Source organism: Mesoplodon bidens, assembly GCF_964165515.1.
Source record: "Mesoplodon bidens genome assembly, contig: HAP1_SCAFFOLD_401, whole genome shotgun sequence".
In the NCBI taxonomy this organism is placed as follows: domain Eukaryota; kingdom Metazoa; phylum Chordata; class Mammalia; order Artiodactyla; family Ziphiidae; genus Mesoplodon; species Mesoplodon bidens.
The window spans coordinates 194,203-218,260 of record NW_027672540.1 but is presented as its reverse complement, the minus strand read 5'-3'; the positions used below and the strand labels follow the sequence as shown (position 1 = coordinate 218,260).

The 24,058-nt window shown below is 38.5% G+C and overlaps 1 long non-coding RNA gene across 1 annotated transcript in view; it reads left to right on the top strand.

The window, feature by feature from the left end:
* The first annotated feature begins 1,125 nt into the window (after window positions 1–1,125).
* LOC308610072 overlaps window positions 1,126–24,058 on the top strand; it is a 30,965-nt gene continuing 8,032 nt past the window's right edge. The window contains exons 1-2 of the long non-coding RNA XR_014014419.1: window positions 1,126–2,839; window positions 16,339–16,422. This is a non-coding gene — a long non-coding RNA (uncharacterized lncRNA). The remainder of the gene's footprint in view (window positions 2,840–16,338; window positions 16,423–24,058) is intronic.

Below are 24,058 nucleotides of genomic sequence, written 5' to 3'. Positions count from 1 at the left end.
CTTAACCATCAGCCTTCTTGTTCCAACCAGTCTGGGACCTACATGATCAGCATGTAGTCAAATCCTCCATCAGGTGGAGAGCCTTAGTGTCTACAAAAAACGCTCAAGTGTCGTGGTCCAAACGTGGGTTGGAAAAGAATTTCCAGACACAAGGCAGAATGTAAAGAAGATAGAATTTATTAGAGGAAAGTGTCTCTGCCAGAACAGCAGGCTGACTTCCTAGTAGTCTGGGGGAGTCGACCCCAAACATGTGCTATTGATCAGTTTTTATAGCCAGAAAACAAAGGAATGGTCCAAGGGGAAAATTTCGTTTACTAATTGGTGGAGGCACATATACTTTCCTTCTGTAGGGTGGCAGTGGGACAGGGAAGATGCCTTTTCTTATTTGGGACAGGTCTCATGGCCCAGCTGGGCTCAGGAATTTCATAACCATCACAACATGGTGGGGAGGGCAATTAAGGGTCTGATAAGGGGTGTAACGCTGACACTTTTTCAGAGAGGGTTGTCCTTTGTCCTTGAAGCACCATTGTCCTTGGAGCACCACATCAAGGATATGTGTCAGACTGTTATCTATATCCCTTGAGGAGAAAGGGATATAGATAACACTGTTTTTCAATCTATTGTTACTTTTCTTGCTTGACTGCTTTTCCTTTGTTTCTGAGTTTTGTCAGGTCTATAATCATTAACTGCTCTTTGGAAATCAAGGGAGGCCTAGGAGACTAAAGCTTTTTTCTACAAACAAGAAGCAGGGAACACTGGGAGTCTGTCACTGGGAAGGCCCCACAGGATTCTACTCAGTTTCACAATCATGAATAAAGTTGTTTCTATGAACGTTCATGTACAAATTTTGTGTGGACGTATTTTTCTCATTTAAATTCCTAGGGGGTGAAATTAGGGGTTTGTATTAATGCTAAACTGTTTTCGAAAATAGTACATTATTTCACGTTTTCTTCAGGAACGTATGGGACTTCTGGTTGTTCTCCATCCTTACTAACATTTGATGCTATCAATCTTTTTAATTTTAGTCATTCTAGTAGATGTGAAGTTATTTGCATTGTGGTTTTAATTTTTCTTTGATGACTAATAATGCTGAACATTTTAAAAAGTTGCTTATTTACCATTCATGTATCTTCTTTGGTTAAGTGTCTTATTAAATTTTTTGCCCAATTTAAATTGAATTGTTTGTCTACTAAGTAGTGTTTTAGTAAAAGCTGGAGAAGAAGCAAGTTTGGCTGGATTACAGAAAACAAGGGGGAGAGTGGTAGGAATGAGGCCAAGAGAGACATGGGAGAAGGGGAGAACAGATCAAAAAGGACTTTGAGGCCTTGGTGCGAACTTTGGATTTATTGTAATTAAATTGAATTCACTGGATGATTTTGAGTATAGAGTGGCACAATCAGGCTTAAATTTTAAGGGACCACTTTGGCAGCTCTGTGAACAGGCCAGAGGAATGGGAGTAAACACAGGATAGACTAGGAGGTTATTGCAGCAGTCAGAAAGAGAGAAACTGGTTAGTTGCAGTTCTGAATGACCTTTCCCCTCACTCTTGTTCCTGACATTCCAAACTGTATAATTTCAGATGTGGAAGACTGAGAAATTTCCTGGATTTTCTCAACAGAATATTGACTTACTCAAGGCCTTTAAGTGGAACACACTCTACTGAGGGTTGAGAGAAAGCTGACAATAGTGGCTTGCTTAGCTTAACTCAGTGGTTATGGTTGTTAGTTGTGGTTGCAATATTATGGTTGTGTGACTCTTTGGTTAGTATTCACTTTCTCCATCTTGGAATATAAGTTTGATGAGGATGGAAAAATTATCTCTTTTTTTAACTCACCACTGTAGCCTCAGTTTGAGCACAGTGCCTGCCAATTAGCATTTAGTCAATGGGTTTTTTTGTAGGGGAGTGAATGTGTGTATGTGTGAGGGAGAGAGAGAAGAGGGGCAGAAACAGAGAGGGGAAGAGACAGACATAGGGACAGGGGAACAAGTCCATATTGCAAAAGAACAGGACAATATTTTCTGTGAGTAGAATGCTCAGAGCCTGTGTACTGTGTTCTTTTCTACTTTCTCAGGTTAGATTTATCACTTCATAAATTTTCTTTATCTTATCCAAAATGAATCTACATTTTTTTTTCTTATAAGTATAAAGAAAAAGATTTTTTTGGGGGAAATTTTTAATGTCTCACTACAATTCAAGTACCATAGATGTCTCTTTCTATTATTTGTATATCCTGAAAATATACCAGCATTATTGTCTAACACAAAGGAAGCACTAAATAAAACTTTTTCTTTGAAACATTGGTACTATAAATTGTAAGAGACAGGAGCTATGTTTTCACAGCTCTGTTTCTTGAGCACCCAGCCCAATGGTATTGTGGAGATGGAATAACAATCACCATGAGCACAGGTCACTGCTGACATAGGGACTTGCTTTCTCTCTAAACCATTTGACTTTGTTGGTGCCCAGGGCAGGATGCTCCAAAGTATGCCTCAGTGGAATATTACTTTGAGTTAAAGTTACTGAAGAAATGACTGATGCAAGAGAGACACACTGACCTTCCTATCTGTCTCCATGAAAGCAGGAAATTAATATCTCATGTGAATGGTGCCCTCCCTGTACCAGGAGGTAGAAAGACATCATTAGCACCAGAGATAGGGAATGCAGGGTCAAGAAGACTGTATAAACCTTGTTACTTCTTTAACTCAAGAAGGTTGGCAGGGACATTTCTTCCTCCTCAACAGCTGACAAGACAACCAGAAGGCTGGCTAAACCCTGCTTCCCACCACAAGACTGCTGCAGCTGAGAGATCCTAGGACACATGACAAAGGCCAGCAGAAGGTAAAATTTCTTATCTCCTCAACTTCCCAGGCCTTTAAGGTCTGGTGGGAGGGAAAGTGCTTAAGAGTCTCCTTTTCTCTATCTCTAAATTTAGATTAGCAGAAGAAAATACTTATGGAGCAAGATCCTTGTGACATAGAAAATCTGGTATTTGGAAATGAGTAATCTCATCTCAGTTTTTCTTAATCCTTTCCTCCCAGAGACAGTCACTGTTTTTCTTTGTCTCTGTCTCCTGAGTCATGTTTCATAAGAAGAAAGAACCATAGGGCAGAAGACAGGCATAGGCCCTATAAGCCTGCTGTTTGAGACAGCCTCACAGACTGGTGAGTTAACAGTTCTCTCCAGTCCAGTGCCTATTAAGACAAACTTTGCTGTCAGTCCTCTGTATAAAAACTGGATGAGATTTTTCCTTCTGTATTTTTCTATGTCCTGAGAGTTTGGCTTTTTGTCCAGTGAGAATATTATCTCTGGTCTCCACCATCTGGATGGTGTATTTACTGGGGTGCATCTGGTAACCCGTTGAATTGACTGGGGTTCTGAGACACAAAGTCATAAACAGCACACTCTAGTCTTGTTGTGCCAGCTGTCAGAGGAGTTTGTCCTAAGGGGACCCAGTCCATAAGGGGCCTTTGTTGTTTCAACCTTCATTGCCTTGTTAGTGTTGGAAAAGTCCCATTCCAGTAGCATATGCCTGATGTCACAGATTAGTAGGTTTGGGATCAGAGGTGCCTCAAATTCCCAGGAGAGACCAGGGACACAGTTTGCATTATACCACCCTTACTGCCTGTGCAATGAAGGCCTTTGCTTTCTTAGATTATCCTTGGAAATGAATTTTCACATTATAGGGGCTATATCATCTGTGCCCTCTCCATCTGAAAGTCTGCTTATTTTATCCATGGTAAGGATTTATTCTAAGCCTGAAAAGTTACCTCTGGGTCGTTCCATAAAAAGGCTTACTGATTTGAGTCACTATTTGAAATTAATGTAAGGTCTTACTCCTCAATGGCCAGATGATGGATCCTTTAAATTTGCTGTATTTAAAAGATTGCCTTTTTGAGAGCTCTCATCATAAACAGCTGTCATATTGATATTTATGGAAGGATCAAATTGAAAGGAAAAATAATGTATAACAGCTAGCCTTAGGGAATCGTTATTAAGATGAAATAACAGAAATTAGACTTAAAGATCCAACATGAATTCCTCTTTTTAAGAAAAATTTTAAAAATTGCCCCATCTCCTCAGCAATTCCTTAGGCCCTCCTACAAATAATTAGGAAAAGATCAGTTGGAAGCCAATATTCAAGAGCTAATAGAAACAATTATGTTTGTCTTCCAAATCTCTACAAAACCAGAAATGCAACTTAGGAACGAGTCAAGGCCCATTTATCTTCACCAACCCTGAAACCTATTCCTCTCAAATTCTTGTAGATATTATAAAAGTTGAGGATAATTGGAACAAAATTGTCCTGTACTTAAGAAGAAAAAGTTTTTTAAATAATAATTACCCTGAGACTTATGATAATAGAAAAATACACTCCAAAACTCATAGAAGAAAATTTGCATTTTTTTTCCTCTGTCCCTTAAAGTTATAAATCTTACCATGTCTTTGAAATGTAAACACAGCCACATTGCCTGAGACTGAGCCCAGATTAGCTCAATTGTTAGAACCTGAAACTAAAATTTAAAGAAAAAAAGAAAGAGGTTTTTTTTTTAAACAAAAACCCTCTCTTGCTCAAACTCTAAATGACAGTCTCCTTAAAATTGTTTATCAAGGGCAAGTACACTTAAAGGGCAAGAAGACTTAAAAGTCTTCTCCATAAATAATAAAAGACTGTAGCTATCTGAGTGAGTAAACTTAATTTATTCCAACAAGCAATATAAAAATTCTCAAAAATATAACAAAAACAAATACAAATATTTTTCAAATTCACATGATCTAGGATAATTTTTGGTAAGTAAAATCTAGTTCAGGTTTAGGTTTAATTAATACAGACATATCTTAAGAGTTATCAGCATTAAGTATAATAGCTTTATTCTATGTAGTTTTACTAAAAGTCAAATAAGCTCATGTTATCTCTTTTACAAAATTTCTCAGAAAAAAGTAATAATAATAATAATTTAAGATGATGGCTAACACTACTTTAACATCTTATGAAATTGTCATGAGTAATCTGAGTGATTGTTAAGAACAAATTAATTAAATAGACATAAGATAAGAATTCTTTTAGGTAAACTTTTTTTAGCAATAATTGTTTTTGCTATGTCAACTTAAATAGTTTTCTAAATGTCTTTGATAAATTGTACCCTTAGAGTTTTGCTAAGTTAAATTAAATGAATTGAATGTCTAGATCATTTCCAACTAAGACAAAATACTGAAATATTAATTGCTGAACGAGTCTAAGTTTACCTACTTTTGACCTCTTATTACACACTAAATATGTTTGGTTCTATTAGTAAACATGTCTTGTGCTTCATTAAAAGCTTGTACTATGAAGTAGAATATGTTTCTAGAAATTATGAAATGTATTTATAAGTTTGCCAAGCCACAAAATACTTACACAGTTAATAATTTTAACTTTATCTTTACAAAAAAATTAAAGCTTCAAAGGATTAAGAATTGTAAATAATATATGTGGTTCAAGCTGCTAGGAATTATAAGGAAATTAGAATGTGTTCTGGGGTAAGAAAAAGTGTAAGGTATGGAGATGTTTTTGTTAATGTAAAAACTTTGTTAAGTGATTTTTGTCCTAAAGCCGGTTACTTCTAAATGGGAAAGAGAACAAGGGACAAACCAAAATGGACATAGAAAGTTGTAAGAGGTTTGTTAAAAAGGAATCTTTAGAAAGGAATTTTATGTGTAGTCAGGTCTAAGATTGGAATGAATTTAATAAAGTGATTGATTGAGTTTTTTTTTTTTGTTTTTTTTTTGCTGTACGCGGGCCTCTCACTGCTGTGGCCTCTCCCGTTGCGGAGCACAGGCTCCGGACACACAGGCTCCGCGGCCATGGCTCGCGGGCCCAGCCGCTCCGCGGCACGCGGGATCCTCCGGGATCGGGGCGCGAACCCGTGTCCCCTGCATCAGCAGGCGGATGATTGAGTTTTAATATCCAATGTAAGCTGGTAGAAAATTAAAATTTGTTTTTTCTCTCTTTTTGCAAAATTTTCTTAATTATTAGTCTGCTCTTAATGAGAAATTGTAAACAAAGACTTTTTTTTACATTTAATGTAATCTGTCTAGCAAAACAAATATTGTTCATTTTGTCTTTATGAGTCTTTGATAATTTTGAAGAAAAACTGAGTGCTTTCAATATTAAAAGAGCTAAGTCTTTGTACAACTATTTAACTATCTGTATTTACATGTGAATCTTTGTCACTTTGATTAAATTGATAACTAAATATTAATTCACAGTGACATATGATCGTATTTGACAAAGTGTTTTAAAACATTTTTATTTTTGAAAAAGTAGATTTTCCCCCAAACCAAATTCTAAATGAAATCTTATTGACCTGGAAATAACGTTCAGGTTTTCCAGAGGCCCCCTGGAACACCTTAAAAGATTTGTTTTGGGCTTCCCTGGTGGCGCAGTGGTTGAGAGTCCGCCTGCCGATGCAGGGGACACGGGTTCGTGCCCCTGTCCCGGAGGATCCCACATGCCGCGCAGCAGCTGGGCCCGCGAGCCATGGCCGCGGAGCCTGTGTGTCCGGAGCCTGTGCTCCGCAACGGGAGAGGCCACAGCAGTGAGAGACCCGCGTACAGCAAAAAAAAAAAAAAAAAAAAGATTTGTTTTATCTTATTAGAAAAGAGAGCTATGAAACTCATTAGGCTTATTTGGTATGTTACTTACATGGGAAGCATTGCTAAATAAATGATCATAAACTCTAGGTTATATCATAAGGGTGAATGTTATTAATATAAATGTTCTAGAAAGTATATGAAATTCCTAAAATTGGATATGTCCTAGTATAATGTTATCAGTCATAATTCTAGTTATTATCTTAAATGTTTTGTGTCACAGATAAATTTTCTTGTCAATTCCATTAGAATGAATCAAATTTTTAGTAATGGATATTTGTCTTTTATTACTTAGACAATGGTTTCACTCAGATGCTTTTACAAAAGCTTCCTGAAAATGTGTTTCATGTTCAGAGAAATTCTTGGAAAAGGATCTAACAAGTATTCTAGAGCACAAGTTTCTGATGAATTTCAAATCATTACACTGAACTGAGTAAGAATTTACAAAACCCTAACGGAGAAATTGATGGTTTCATAAAACTTCTAACAAAAGATCAAACAAAACAAGAATTAATTACATGGGACTAAGTAAACTGAAGAAGATGGTTATAATGTTTTATGATTTTAAAAATAAATTTATTTATTTTATTTATCTTTGGTTGCGTTGGGTCTTTGTTGCTGTGTGTGGGCTTTCTCTAGTTGCGGCGAACGGCAGCTACTCTTCGTTGTGGTGCGTGGCCTTCTCATGTTGTGGAGCGTGGGCTCTACGTGCATGGGCTTCAGTAGTTGTGGCTCGTGGACTTCAGTAGTTGTGGCTCATGGGCTCTAGAACACAGGCTCAGTAGTTGTGGCGTGTGGGCTTAGTTGCTCTGGGGCTTGTGGGATCTTCCTGGACCATGGCTCGAACCCATGTCCCCTGCACTGGCAGGCAGATTCTTAACCACTGTGCCACCAGGAAAGCCCCATTTTATGATTTCTTTTTCGTAGTACACGGGCCTCTCACTGTTGTGGCCTCTCCTGTTGCGGAGCATAGGCTCTGCACGAGCAGGCTCAGCGGCCATGGCTCACGGGCCCAGCCACTCAGCGGCATGTGGGATCTTCCCGGACCAGGGCACGAACCCGTGTCCCCTGCACCAGCAGGCAGACTCTCAACCACTGCACCACCAGGGAAGCCCTATGATTTTTAAATTTGAAACATTGCTGGTTCTTTTTTTTAAGTTTTGTTTCTCCAAATTTAGGAAAATTTGTTTTTCTCTTTTTTTTTTTTTTTTTTTTTGCGGTATGTGGGCCTCTCACTGTTGTGGCCTCTCCTGTTGCGGAGCATAGGCTCCGGACACGCAGGCTCAGCAGCCATGGCTCACAGGCCTAGCCACTCCGCGGCATGTGGGATCTTCCCGGACCGGGGCACGAACCCGTGTCCCCTTCATCAGCAGGTGGACTCTCCACCAGTGCGCCACAAGGGAAGCCCTGTTTTTCTCTCGGAAGCTTAGAGCAATTTGGTAAATTATACCCTTGTAAGCAAAATTGAATCATTTGTCTTTTTCTCCCTACCCGATTCCTCCAGAATTCAGAGGCTTTCAGTGAACATTCTTATTTTCTTGGCAATATAGTTATTTGCATAATTTCAATAAGAATCTGTTCTCCTTATAATAGCACATAATTGCAAACATTGATTATATTACTAAAGTTTTGCCTAGAATGTCATATTTGAGAGAGATATACATAAACTTAGATTTGACCAAACAGCTTTAAGAAACTAAGGTTGACTTCATGGAGCCAATAAAGCCCCTTGGGAAAATAGTGTGGTACCTTGCTTACAGAGTTCCCAGCAACCTTACTAGCTGAGTAAGGAAGGTCACTTCCTGGCAAATGCAAGAACCTCAGAATATTTGGGGGACATTGAGGAGAAAAATTCCCCCAAATCTATGGATGTCAAATGATTGGCTTGGCTTCTTAGCCTCAAGGGACTATTAAAAGTTTAATCTGGAGATTCCTTATAAAAAGTTCCAGCAAAGCAGATTTAAAAGAGCCTATATGGGAGATTTCCCTCTAACCCTGGAGATATTCTGCATAGACAGTGGTTGACCAGAGGTCAAGCCTGAAGTCCTTCATGAATTTCAATCAAAATTGGACTTTAAGAAGCCAGAACTCCTCACAGTGACATTCAGGAGAGAGGGTAGAGACAAAGATGGCAGAGTAGAAGGACGTGAGCTCACCTCCTCTCATGAAACCACCCAAATCACAACTAACTGCTGAACAACCATCAACAAAAAAGACTTGAACATACAAAAAAGACATTCTACATCCAAAGACAAAGAAGAAGCTACAACTAGATGGTAGGAGGGGTGCTTTCGTGATATAATCAAATCTCATACCTACTGGGTGGGCGACCCAGAAAGTGGAAAATAATCATCATATCACAGAGGTTCTCCCACAGGAGTGAGAGTTCTGAGACCCACGTGAGGCTCCTCAGCCTGGGGACATGGCAATGAGAGGAGGAGATCCCAGAGCATTTGATCTTGAAGGCCAGTGGGACTTGAGGGCAGGAGCTCCACAGGATTGGGGGAAACAGAGACTCCACTTTCGGAGGGTGCACACAAGGTTTCATGTGTACTGGGACCCAGGGCAAAGCAGTAACTCTGTAAAAGCCTGGGTCAGACCTACCTGAGGGTCTTGGAGGGTCTCCTGGGGAGGAAGAAGTTGGCTGTGGCTCACTGTGGGGGCAAGGACACTGGTGGCAGAGGACCCAGGGAATATTTTTTGTTGTGAGCTCTCCTGGAGGTCACCATTTGGGCACTGAGACCCGGCCCCACCCAATAGCCTGCAGTCTCCAGTTCTGGGATGCCTCAGGGCAAACAACCAACAGGGTGGGAACACAGACCCTCCCATGAGCAGACAGGCTGCCTAAAGTTATTCTGATCCCACAGCCGCCTCTAAACACCACTTGACACAGCCCTGCCCACAAGAGGGAGAAGACCCAGCTCCACCCACCAGTGGGCAGGCACCAGTCCCTACCACCAGGAAGACTTCACAAGCTCCTGAACCAACCTCACCCATCAGGGGGCAGGCACCAGAAGTGAGAGGAGCCATGATCCTGCAGCCTGAGGAAAGGAGGCTACAAACACGGAAGGCAGAGAAATGTGTTCCAGATGAAGGAACATCATCAAACTCCAGAAGAACAACTAAGTGGAGTGGAGATAGGCAATCTTCCAGAAAAAGAATTCAGAGTAATGATAGTAAAGATGATACAAGTAACTGGAAAAAGAATGGAGGCACAGACCAAGAACATAGATGAAATTTTTAACAAAGAGCTAGAAGTTTTAAAAAACAGAGATAAACAATAACTGAAATGAAAAATAGCCTACAAGTAATCAACAGCAGAATAAATGAGGCAGAAGAATAAATAAGTGAGCTGGTAGACAGATTGGTGAAAATCACTGCTTTGGAACTGAATAAAGAAAAAAAATGAAAACAAATGAGGACAGTCTAAGAGACCTCTGGGACAACATTAAATGTGCCAACATTCACATTATAGGGGTCCCAGAAGGAGAAGAGAGAGACAGAGGGGCTGAAAAAATATTTGAAGAGATAATAGCCATAAACTTCCCTAACATGGAAAAGGAACAGTCACTCAAGTCCAGGAAGCACCGAGAGTCAAATACAGGACAAACCCAAAGAGGAACATGCCAACACACATGAATCAAATTGACAAAAATTAAAGACAAAGAAAACATTAAAAGCAACAAGAGAGAAACAACAAATAACATACAAGGAAACCCCAGTAAGGTTATCAGCTGATTTTTTCAGCAGAAACTCTGCAGGCCAGAAGGGAGTGGCCCACTATATTTACAGTGATGAAAGGCAAAAACCTACGACCAAAAATACTCTACCCAGCAAGGCTCTTATTCAGACCTGACAGAGAAATCAAAAGCTTTATAGACAAACAAAAGCTAAGAGAATTCAGCACCATCAAACCAGCTTTACAACAAATGCTAAAGGAACTTCTCTAGATGAAAAAGAAAATGCCACAACTAGAAAAAAAGAAAATTATGAATGGGAAAGCTCACCATTAAAGGCAAACATACAGTAAAGGTAGGAAATCATCTACTCACAAATATGATATCAAAACAAGCAATCATGAGAAGAGGAGAGTACAAATGCAGGATATTGGAAATGCATTTGAAATTAAGAGACCAGCAGCTTAAAACAACTTTTCGTGTGTGTGTGTATATATATATATATATATATATATATATATATATATATATATATATATATATACTCTGCTATATCAAAACCTCATGGGAAATGCAAACCAGATATCTACAATAGATACACAAAGAAAAAGCAACCCAAATGCAACACTAAAGATGGTCATCAAACCACAAGGGAAGAGAACAAAAGAGGAAGGGAAGAAAAAAGAGCTACAAAAACAAACCCAAAACAATGAACAAAATGACAATAAGAACATACATAGTGATAATTACATTAAAAGTAAATAGACTAAATGCTCCAACCAAAAGACATAGACTGGCTGAATAGATACAAAAGCAAGAACCATATATATGCTGCCTACTAGAAACTCACTTTAGATCTAGACACCCACACAGACTGAAAGTGGGAGGGTAAAAGAAAGGTATTCCATACAAATGGAAATCAAAGGAAAGCCAGAGTAGCAATAGTCATATCAGACAAAATAGACTCTAAAATAAAGACTGTAACAAGGACCAAGAAGGACACTGCATAATGATCAAGGAATCAATCCAAGAAGAAGATACAACAATTGTAAATATATATTCACCCAACACAGGAACGCCTCAATATATAAGGCTAATGCTAATAGCCATAAAAGGAGAAATTGACAGTAACACAATAGTATTGGGGGATGTTAACACCCCACTTTCATCAATGGACGGATCATCCAGACAGAAAATCAATATGAAAACACAGGCCTTGAATGACACATTAGACCAGAAGGACTTAATTGATATTTATAGAGCATTCCATCTGAAAGCAGCAGAATACACATTCTTCTCAAGTGCACACGAAACATTCTCCAGGATAGATCACACACTGGGCCACAAAGTGAGCCTTGGTAAATTTAAGAAAATTGAAATCATATGAAGCACCTATTCCAAACACAATGCTATGAGATTAGAAATCAACTACAAGAAAAAAACTGTAAAAAACACAAATACATGGAGGCTAAACAATATGCTATAAGCAACCAATGTATCACTGAAGAAATCAAAGCAAAAATTAAAAATATACCTACAAATGAAAACAAAAACACGAAGATCCAAAACCTATGGGATGCAGCAGAAGCATTTCTAAAAGGGAAGTTTATAGTGATAAAATCTTACCTCAGGAAACAAGAAAAATCTCAAATAAACAACCTAACCTTATAAGTAAAGCAACTAGAGAAAGGAGAACAAACAAAACCCAAATTTAGTAGAAGGAAAGAAATCATATAGATCAGAGCAGAAATAAATGAGAGACAAAGAAAACAGTAGGAAAGATCAATGAAACTAGTAGCTGGTTCTTTGAAAAGATAAAATTGATAAACCATTAGCCAGCATCATCAAGAAAAAAATGGGGAGAGCTCAAATCAATAAAATTAGAAATAAAAAAGAAGTTACAATGGACACCACAGAAATACAAAAGCTCATAAGAGACTACTACAAGAAACTATATGCCTGTAAAATGCACAACCTAGAAGAAATGGACAAATTCTTAGAAAGGTACAACCTTCGAAGACTGAAGCAGGAAGAAATAGAAAATACGAACAGACAAATCACAAGTACTGAAATTGAAACTGTGATTAAGAAACTCCAACAGGGCATCCCTGGTGGCGCAGTTGTTAAGAAACCACCTGCCAAGGCAGGGGACATGGGTTTGAACCCTGGTCCAGGAAGATCCCACATGTCACAGAGCAACTAAGCCCATGGGTCACAACTACTAAGCCTGCTCTCTAGAGCCCACAAACCACAGCTGCTGAGCCTGCATGCCACAACTACTGAAGCTCACATGCCTAGATCCCATGCTCTGCAACAAGAGAAGCCACCGCAATGAGAAGCCCATGCACCGCAATGAAGAGTAGCCCCCTCTTGCCACAACTAAAAAAAGAAAGCCTACATACAGCAACAAACACCCAATGCAGCCAAAAATAAAATAAATAAATAAATTTATTTTTAAAAATTTATTTAAAAAAAAGAAACTCCCAACAAACAGAAGTCCAAGATCAGATGGCTTCCCAGGTGAATTCTCTCAAGCATTTAGAGAACACTAAACACCTGTTCTTCTGAAACTATTCCATAAAATTTCAGAAGAAGAAACATTCCCAAACTCATCCTATGAGGCCATAATCACCCTGATACCAAAACCAAACAAAGGTACTGTAAAAAAAGAAAAAGAAGTCAATATCACTGATGAACATAGACTCAAAAATTATTTACAAAATACTAGCAAAGTGAATCCAACAACACATTAAAAGGATCAGACACCATGATCAAGTGGGATTCATCCCAAGGATGCAAGGATTTTTCAATATCCACATATCAATCAGTGTGATACACCACATCAATGAATTCAGTAAAGTCACAGAATACAAAATTAATACACAGAAATCTCTTTCATTCCTATACACTAAAAACAAAAGATCAGAAAGAGAAATTATGGAAGGAATCCCATTTACCATCACATCAAAAAGAAAAAAATACCTATGAATAAATCTACCTAAGGAGACAAAAGACCTGTACTCTGAAAACTCTAAGATGCTGATGAAAGAAATCGAAAGTGACACAAACAGATGGAGAGATATACCATGTGCTTGGATTGGAAGAATCAATACTGTCAAAATGACTATACTACTTAAGGCAATCTACAGATTCAATGCAATCCCTGTTAAATTACCAGTGGAATTTTTTTTTTAGACTTTTTTCATGTGGACCATTTTTAAAGTCTTTATTGAATTTGTTACAATATTGCTTCTGTTTTATGCTTTGATTTTTGGTTTTTGTTTTTTGGGTTTTTTTGGGTTTTTTTTGGTTGCATGGCATGTGGGATCCCAACTCCCTGACCAGGGATCGAAGCCGCATCCTCCTCATTGGAAGGTGAAGTCCCAAACACCGGACCGCCAGGGAAGCCCCCACCAATGGCATTTTTCACAGAACTAGAACAGAAAAATTTAAAATTTGTATAGAAACACAAACCCCCAAATAGCCAAAGCATACTATGAAAGCAAAATGGAGCTGGAGGAATCAGGCTCACTGTCTTCAGACTATATTACAAAGCTACAGTAATCAGTATGGTACTTGCACAAAAACAGAAATATAGATCAATGGAACAGAATAGAGAGCCCAGAAATAAACCCACACAACTATGGTCAATTAATCTATGACAAAGGAGGCAAGAATATACAATGTAGAAAAGACAGTCTCTTCAATAAGTGGTGCTGGGAAAACTGGACAGCTACATGTAAAAAAAATGAAATTAGAACAATTTTCTAACACCACAGACAAAAATAAACTCAAAATGCATTAAAGACCTAAATGTAAGATGGGATATTATAAAACTCTTAGAGGAAAATCCAAGCAGAACACTCTTTCACAGCAGCAATATCTTTTTGGATCCACCTCCTAGAGGAAAGAAAACAAAAACTAAAATAAACAAATGGGACCTAATAAAACTTAAAAGCTTTTGCCCAGCAAAGGAAACCATAAACAAAACAAAAAGACAACCTACAGAATGGGAGAAAATATTTGCAAATGATGGGACTGACAATGGAATAATCTCCAAAGTATGCAAATAGCTTATGCAGCTCAATATCAAAAAAGCAAACAACCCAATCAAAAAATGGACAGAAGATCTAAACAGACATTTCTCCAAAGAAGACATACTGATGGGCAAAAAGCACATGAAAATCTGCTCAACATCGCTAATTATTAGAGAAATGCAAATCAAAACTACAATGAGGTATCACCTCACACCAGTCAGAGTAACCATCATCAAAAAGTCTACAAACTGTAGACTACAAAAATGTTGGAGAGGGTGTGGAGAAAAGGAGTCCTCCTACACTGTTGGTGGGAATGTAAATTGATTCAACCACTATGGAGAATATTATGGGATTCCTTAAAAAACTAAAAATAGAACTACCATATGATCTAGCAATCCTACTCTTAGGCATGTATCTGGAGAAAATTATACTTCCAAAAGATACATGCACCCCAGTGTTCAGTGCAGCACTATTCACAATAACCAGGATATGAAAGCAATTTAAATGTCCATTGACAGATGAATGGATAAAGAAGATGTGGAACATATATACAATGGAATATTACTCAGCCATAAAAATGAATGAAATCATGCCATTTGCAGTAACATGAATTGATGTAGAGATTATCATACTAAGTGAAGTAATTCAGAGAAAGACAAATATCATATGATATCACTTATCTGTGGAATCTAAACAAATGATACAAATGAACTTAATTACAAAAGAGAAACAGACTCACAGACTTAAAAAACAAACTTATGGTTACTAAAGGGAAAAGGTATGGGGAGGGATAAATTAGGAGTTTGGATTCACATATACACACTACTATATATAAAATAGATAATCCACAAGACCCTACTGTATAGCAAAGGGAACTCTACTCAGTATTCTGTAATAACCTATATGGCAAAAGAATCTGAAAAAGAATGGATATATGTATATGTATAACTGAATCATTTTGCTGTACACCTGAAACTAATTCAACATTGTAAATCAACTATACTTCAATATAAAATAAAAATTAAATTTAAAAAAGAGATTAAAAAAAGAAGTGTCTTCCAATGCAAGGATCAGATCAAAGAACATGAATGGAATATTCCTACTGGGACAATTAGGAGGATAACACATCCTTGGTAGGTGCAGAGCCTGTTCACTTATCCTCTGACTTTCCTTGCCTTTCTCCACTACATCCAATTAAGCAGATAAAAACTTCGAGAAAGCTGCCTCTTCCTTCACCAGTGCCAAGAAGGACAAACTCAAAGAGCCATTTGTCTGTCTGTCTTCCTCTGATGTTGCTTCTTCACGTTTGAGCTATTGGGAGGAGAGAGAGGCAATAAATTCTCTTAATAAAAGCAAAAAATAAAAATAAAAAACAAGCCTATATGGTCAGTCACAATCCTTGCTATACTTATATAAATAAGACCAAGTTTATTGAATCTAGACTTATTTTGCAAACAAATTTGTCTTAATTTGGCTATCTTTGATAGAAATGAGGGTGATTTTAGAGGGAAAAATTATCTTTCAATAGAAACCAAAATACGTATTGTGGATATTAGATTCTAGTGCTATTAATTTTCCTTGAAGTTTTGTTAATTACCTGAAAACTGAACTGTATCCTGAATTTTTCTAGTTTCCTCCACTACCTGACTACAACTCTCCAAACTAGTGTTTCCAAATTTTCTCCCACCCTTTTGACTTGGAATCATTGCAACTAAAACTGCCTTTTTTTCTGAAGTCCTGCATACTGAAGGTAGATACCTTAATATAAACTTCAGAGAAATCTCCACAGCAGCTCATGTTTAGACAATCTTCTTCGTTCCTGTTGCTATATGGACCACTCAGAAAGTTTACCTGAACATCTGATGGACATTCAAACTACAAAAGATGCTTTAACCCTGACATTTAGAGATCTTCTCAACTGTCTACCCTCAGAACTCAAAAACTGATCCGAAATTTGCCTCAATTATTAACCATTGTTTTTTTGTCTCCATAGCAATGCCTCTTATTAAATACCTGATTGCTTGTACAGTAAGCTTAACTTCTACTTGGAAATACTGCTTTGGAAGAGAAAATTAAGGTAAAATGATCATATGGATGGACTCTAATCCAATATGACTTGTATCTTTATAAGGGGGGAATTTTAGAACACAGACATGCACAGACTGAGGGGCAACCATGTGAGGACACAGCGAGAAGGTAGCCATCAAAGGAGAGAGACCTCAAGGAAACTAAACTTGATACTTTGATCTTGGACTTCTAGCCTCTAGAACTATGAGAAAATATACTTTTGTTGTTTAAGCCACCTAGTAGCCAGTGTGGTATTTTGTTATGGCAGCCCTAGCAAACAAATACAATCACTATTAGGGGAAAAAAATCATGTGCTTTGTTATTCCAGTAGAATGATTTTAACACTGATTACTTCTTACCTTGAGATTATAAAAGACAGTGATAAACATTACTGTAGAGTATATATGAGTTGTGTCCTATGAAACAAAGCTAGTTAACAAACACCTCTCAGCTGTAGATTATGCCATGTGTTCATCTGATCAGCAAGAGGACATGAGTGGAAGGGAGAACCTTTTCTGCTTCAGACAAGCAACTTCCTGGGTTACCCTGAGTATGACAAAGAGGGCCATTGCTTGGGGACCAGGTCTCCAAGCAGTCACAACAGGCCTCAGGAACCCACAAGAAAATTGTGAAGGAAGAATATTACTAGCCAGGCCCATATGTATCTTTTCCTCCCATCACTGCTCTTTTGTGAAAAATTCTTCCAAATACATATTTTTGTCCCAAAATATCATGTTGGACGCTCGCTACTAGGAGCAAAATTTTCTAGCATCTCTGTTGGATGAATTTTCACACTTGCAAAATCACTCAGAAAAGAGTTCATCCTCCCAACACCTCCCCTGCACCAGTGTCCCCCTAAACAGCATCTGACCACAATATGAAGGAACTTACCTCCCAGGTAAACAGGTGCTTGAATGTGATTTAATTATCTCTGCATCCTCTCCCTGGTCTCCCTGTGAAATCTAGTCACCTCTTTGCATTAAAGCATTTCTGTGAGAAGCCCTGTAAGGTGCTGGATATTCTCAATTCTGTCCTGCTGGTTTCTCTGAAGTGCCTAGAAGCTGTCCTCTCCACACACAAACTATTCTGACAAACTTCATTTGAATGAGTTGGATTTTAATTCTCAATTTGCTTCTGTTCCTAAGCTCTTAAGGCTTTTTTTTTTTTTAACAATTCAGAAAAAAACATTAAAAAAAAGACAAGGTTGGGCTTCCCTGGTGGGACAGTGGTTGAGAGTCCGCCTGCCGATGCAGGGGACACGGGTTCGTGCCGCGGTCCGGGAAGATCCCACGTGCCGCAGAGTGGCTGGGCCCATGAGCCATGGCCGCTGAGCCTGTGCGTCCGGAGCCTGTGCTCCGCAACGGGAGAGGCCACAACAGTGAGAGGCCCACGTACCGCAAAAAAAAAAAAAAAAAAAGGCAAGGCTACTCGCAGATCTAACATGCTAAGCTTTACGTTCTTAAGACTGATGTTTTCCAAGGAACAAACTTTCATGTTTCCTGTGCAATAATAAAGGTTTGTTATAAAAGTTAAGTACGAAAAGTGAAAAAAAATAAAAATAGTGGTATCTTCACAGTTGAGTTCTTAACACATTTTCTGATATATGTAAAAAGAGAAAAATTGGCAAAATGAGTACCAACATTTTTAAAAATAATAATTAAGCCTAAATCCCTAGATTTACCAATTTTATAAAATAAGAAAATAACATTTTATAAAATACAATTTTATGAAATATGATTTTATAAAATTTGTTTAGGTAAGTAACAAATGATTTGCCCAAAAAACAGATTTAGCAGGTGGAGTCCAGGGGGCACATTCTACAAAATAAGTTTATTGACACTGTAAAGGGTTACTAGCATAAAATTGTGGTGGGAATAAAAAGGGCAGTGACCTTCCTCCTGAAGTTTAGGAGTGATCCCTGATTTGAGAGATATCTGAGTTGAAGTGGTCATTGGAAACAAATGGTAGAGAGAAATCACAGAGAGCAGACTGTATCAATTCCAGCTTCTGGACTCAGAGAAGGAAGGAAGAGCTTCAGATTTCACTGCAGAGAATGAGGCTGAGAAACTTCAAAATCAGATGCTGTTTCCCAGATCCAGGGGGCCAGCTAATGCACAAAAATGCTTAAAGCCACATAGGTATGTCACCTTTATTTCCTAGAGAAGATGTTAGCATTTTCTAAATCCTCATCTACCATGCCTGGCATGCATTATTTTATAGCTTTCTGGAAGTTTCATCAGCACCACTTGTATATTTGTAGTACGATGTGTCTGTGGAGAGTACAGAATGCAGGTCCGGGGTGGGGGCAACGGACTCTTCTAGCTACCACAGTGAGTGGTGCCCCTGCAAACCTGAGTAAGGAAGACAACTTGCCTTTGGGTGGGTAGTGTTACAATCTGCATGTCTAGGGGCACAAATGTAAAGACCGACCCTGTTCTGGGAATGATTGTGATTCTGACTGACCTCAAAGGGGTAATTATGAAACCCCTGGATCATCAGGATCTGGATGTTCCCTACTTTTTCCATGGTGTGATCATGACAGAAAGTGTGGCTGTAGATATCTGGGAACATTTCCAGAAATGTCCTCCTGTAGGAGTTAATTATAAAGTAAATGTGTATAAAACAGAAAATAATATTGAAACCTATCAAGGGGAGTAGATCTTAAGGGTTAATATTGTAGATGGACTACTTTGGAAAAACTCTTTTTCCCTTGGAGTATTAAAAAGTCATCGCATAATTGCCATCTCCACATTTTGTTCTAGAGTGCCTGGTTTATTGATATCAGTGTGAGACCTGTTTTAAATAAAAATCTATTTGTAAAAATCCAGATCTGTAATATGTTCTAAATATCATTAGAGTGTCTTTTAACTATAGATTAAAAATCACTTCATTTTCAACAAAATATTTTGATGTAAACATCAAATGTTTTGAAAACAAAGGGGATCTGTTTTTGTTGTTTTCTCTTTTATCTAATTTTTGTATCCATTTTGTCTGGGCATATTAAATGGTAAAAATATTTATAAGATTTGCAGTAGGTGAATCTTCTTAAAAAGAAAATACTGAAGGCCACAGAGTCTGGGAATATTAATATCTTTTTAATAGATTGATCCCCCTTGATTTCTTATTCTGGAGTAAAAGTACAAGTTTTTCCATGAAAATTAGACACACAAATCATCTGACACAATGTATGGCAGATGGAAAATGATTGATGGGAATTTTGCTTTAATGCACATTGCTCATTGTGATTTTGCCCAGCTTAATGAACTGTGAATTAATAATGAGGAGCAACACATTCAACGTATTATAGTAATAAAGTGCTTTTATGGACATTTTTCATGTTTCCAGACTTTCTTGGCCACCCTGAACAATTTTAACTCAAAGGATTAAAAAATAATCGCTTATTTAACTGTGTTAAAATAGTCAACTTTGAAAAGGATATTTTCCTGTATGAACTTTTTCCTAATTGATTCCATTTGGTTCGGATCAGTAAAGTTACCTGAGTAAGCTGCACTATTAAAACAAAGTGATCTGATAGAGTATTAGATGACATACGTGACCACAGTCCATTGTTTTCTGATTCAACGACGAAAGGGAGTAAAGTGAAAAATTAATACTTATACATTTGTTAATTAGGAGAATAGAAAAACTAAATTTCTTGTAGAAATAAGCCCAGAGTCCTCGTGTCAGCCCTGCTCCTCTTAAAAGACCGTGATGCTGTAATACCAATGGATAATCTGGGAGACAACCAGCTGTCATTAAAATAGATTTTACCAAGGCAAGGACAATAGGTTGCTTATTAGCAGTGAGAAATCAGTAGTGTTTTAGAAGTGTACCCTTTGGAAAGTGTGAGATATATAATAAATGAAAGCCTTTCATTATTCATTGTTATAAGCCAAATGTAGATTAAATGTAGACTACCTTCAATTCAGATATTCAGGTATCCTTCCCTCAGTAATTTTATGAGGTAACATGTATAATGTCAAGCATAGGCTAAGTCATATATTTTATAATCCTTCAAAAATTTTTAAAGCAATGTGTTAACCCTATAATGAATATAAAATGGATCCTAACTGCATGTCTTAGAAAATGTGCATTTCATAGAATTATTTAAGAATGAAGCCTTAATAGCCCATCTTTTTAAGTATGTTAGCTGAACGTTATGATTGTGTAATATCATTTTAGGGCATTACCACATTTTAAGAAATAAAATAATATTCAGAAGCATAATTTTGCCAGAATGTAAAATTTAAAACCAGAAATTTGACTTGTGAAAAATCCTCACATGATTATTGGCCTGTTAAAAAATAAAGCAAACCCCACAAACCTGATGCAAGCTATTATGTGCAAAATAATGTGCTAGTTACACAGCCCTCTGGGAAGTGAATGTGAGTCCGGATGCTTCTTTCTTGGTTTATTTCATTCCTAGAGTACCTTTGTTGCAGGTTTTTCTTATGTTTCCAAAGGAAACAAGTAAGCCATCTCAAGTTTAAGTTTTGTCCTCAATAAAGTAAAAAATGTGCCAGATACCATTTGACTGGATGATAACTAAAACTGGACAAATATTTTCCCTCACTGGAGACTGACAGTGTTCTAGTTGTGCTTAAAATTTGTGATTCTCCTAAAAAAAAAGGGTACAAATGAAAACTTATGGTTACCAGGAGATAAGGGGGGAAGGATAAATTGGGAGATTGGGATTGACATATACACACTACTATATATAAAATAGATAATAATAACTTACTGTATAGCACAGGGAACTCTACTCAATACTCTGTAATGGCCTATATGGGAAAAGAATCTTTAAAAAAAGTGGACATATGTATATGTATAACTGGCTCACTTTGCTGTACACCTGAAACTAACACAAATTTGTAAATCAACTATACTCCAATAAAAATTTTTAAAAATAAAAAATAGAGTACTACATGCATTTCTAAGAAATAAACATTATTTTCTTCATTCTTCTAAAATAAATAAAAATAAAAAAATGTAATTTGTGATTTTCAAGCTAATGAACACCTAACAATGAAATTTGCAAATCTACATTTGGAATGTATAATTCTTTTGTTCAGAGGCAGTGACATTACAAAAGAACAAAACTTCTCAAACATTTCCCCATTTAGAGTAATGCTGACAGTGAGTGTCTGGTGGATCTCAGAGGGGCACAACTGATGATATATTTATCATGCTGCCAGTTTGCTAAGTGGTTTCCTATTCACTAAGAAAGACTTGTCAATGGATACTGAAGAATAGATGTGAGGTCTCTGTGAGGTCTTTGTGCCAAGTCTCTGTGTGTTGTCTCTGGGTGAGATCTCTGTGTGAAGTCTCTGTATGAGGTCCCTTTGGAAGGTATCTCTGGGAAATCTGTTAAATCTGTGCTAGGTTTCTGTCTGAGGGTCTGTGAAGCAACATGAGGTCCCTGTGTGAGGTCTCAGTATGTGATCTCTGAGAAAGGTGTTTGCGTGAGAAGTCTCTCTTGAGAGGTGTGTCTGTGAAGTCTTTGTGTATTGTCTCTGGGTCTCTCCATTTCTTTTTTTCTTTTGGTCTCTCAATTTCTTGTCTTACTGTACCTTATGGAAGATGGAGCAGCAAGAGAAGGGCAAAGGGACTTGCTTCTTTCTGTTTTCTTGCTGTTCCATCAGCATCACCTGTCTGTGGCACTCTCCCAGCAGGAGCCGAGAGGTCCAAGTCCAGCTTCCCCATATTCCCAGAACTCACTTCTGGGTGCCCCTGAGAGGACCCAGCAGCAGCCAGGCTCAGGTCCCAGCCCTGTCAACTCTTTCCTCTGGGTACCGACCTCTCCCACAAGTCCTGGCTCCACTCTCACTGCTGTGCCCATTCTGGAGGCTGCCTTGGGAATTGGGGCCCAGAGGTAGGGCCTGGCTCCAGGGAGAAACCAGGGGTGTGAGCAGTCCTGTGCTCACTCTGCCCCCTCCACCCCAGGTCACAGCATTTCCACGTGTTGAGGGGCCTGACAGGGATGGGGGATGGGGTCCATTTCTGTTGTCATCTGGATCAGGGGCATCAGCTGGAACAGAAATCTCCACACTGAGAAAGACACCACCTGGAGCTGTGTCCACCATGCGCCCTGCACATGGCAGAAAGCACCAAATCACTCTAGAGAAATTCTTCCTCATCTCCCTGCTTTTCCATATGGATGGGGGTCAGGAGACAAGAAAAGCTGTGCCAGAAGCAGATCAGTGGAACACTCCTGGATTGCACCCGGCCCCATCCACTTTGCACAGGTCACCTCCACACCACCACAAATCCTGTCTGATTGCTTCTTCACCTGCCAGGCTCTGGGGTGATCAAGGACTGGGAGACAGGCAAGGCTTACTACACAATCACAAGCCAGTCCCCACCTCTCCCCTGGAGCAGTCCTTGGGCCATGTGTTTATGTGAAGGTCACCAGACTAGGAGTCACATCCCAAGTTCCCTAGTCCTGGCTTTTACACCTATTGTTAAGTTATCCTTTCTAAAAGTCAAGAGGAGATGATGTGTAAGCTTATTAAATATAGTATTAAGAGATTAACCTTCCCTGATTTGCTTTACTTCTATAAGTTTGACTTTCTGTTTTGACCTAAAGGTGGTTTCTCTAGGTCTGTGATCTTAGAGTTGGAATAGGGTAGAGACCCTGGGGTGGGGCCATGATGAGCTACTGGACCCTTAACTTTTCCTCCCCTTTAGGCCTTTAGATGGTGGTTGTATGTCAGGGGGCTGCTCTTTCAGAACTGCACATTTATGGGAATCTGGTACCACTTTGCCTCCTTCCTTGGATCCAGTGATTTTTCTACACCTACATCCCACCCTAAATTCACAGTGTTTGACCATCAGGTAGTTACTACCCACAGTCACACCCCTATTCCATTCATCCAAAACTCCTTCTCTGGGGTTAACATAGAGTGGAAGGTAGGTGACCCATGAACATAGCCATTCATTTATATGGGACTGGACTCAACACAGCCCTCAGCAGCCTCCCTGATACTCCCCTCACCTACACACACAGAGCTGGAAATGCCATCCTTGCTGCTGCTCTAAAGTAGGAAAAACAGAGGTGGGGGAGGGTGATGCTGTACATTTTATTATGGCTAAGCTAAAAGGGGTTCATAGGGCATATCTCAATCCCAGCCTTCATCAGAGAGAGAAGGAACTCTTAAGAGCAGATGTTGTATATTCCCTACCAAGAGATCCAGGGGCAAGCTTTCTCCTGTTTCTGAACTCAGAGCCCATACTCTATTCCCCCCAAACTTCCATCCACTTGGCTCTGACACTTCCTGGAGACTGAATTGGAATCTCCAGCCCTATCGTGTAAACCTATCCACTACAGTTGCATAAAGTTCAAAGTAGCATAGAAGAAGGAGAAAGATTGGTTGAACCAGATCCTTGGGTGTGGGTTTCATAGGTTTTTCCCGTCTCATTGTTAGAGTAATTTTGGTTTGTGTAATGACAGTATTATAAGGTGCAATGAAGGGACACGAGACAAGGAGCAAGCTTGTGATGCTACTGTCCACCTCCCTCCATGCCCATCCCTTCTAGAAGACAAAGTGCACAGCACAGACAGCAGCCATTACACTATGCTTTTATTAGGAAAAAAAAAAAATATATATATATATACATGTATTGGGGAACACTAAATATCTTGGATG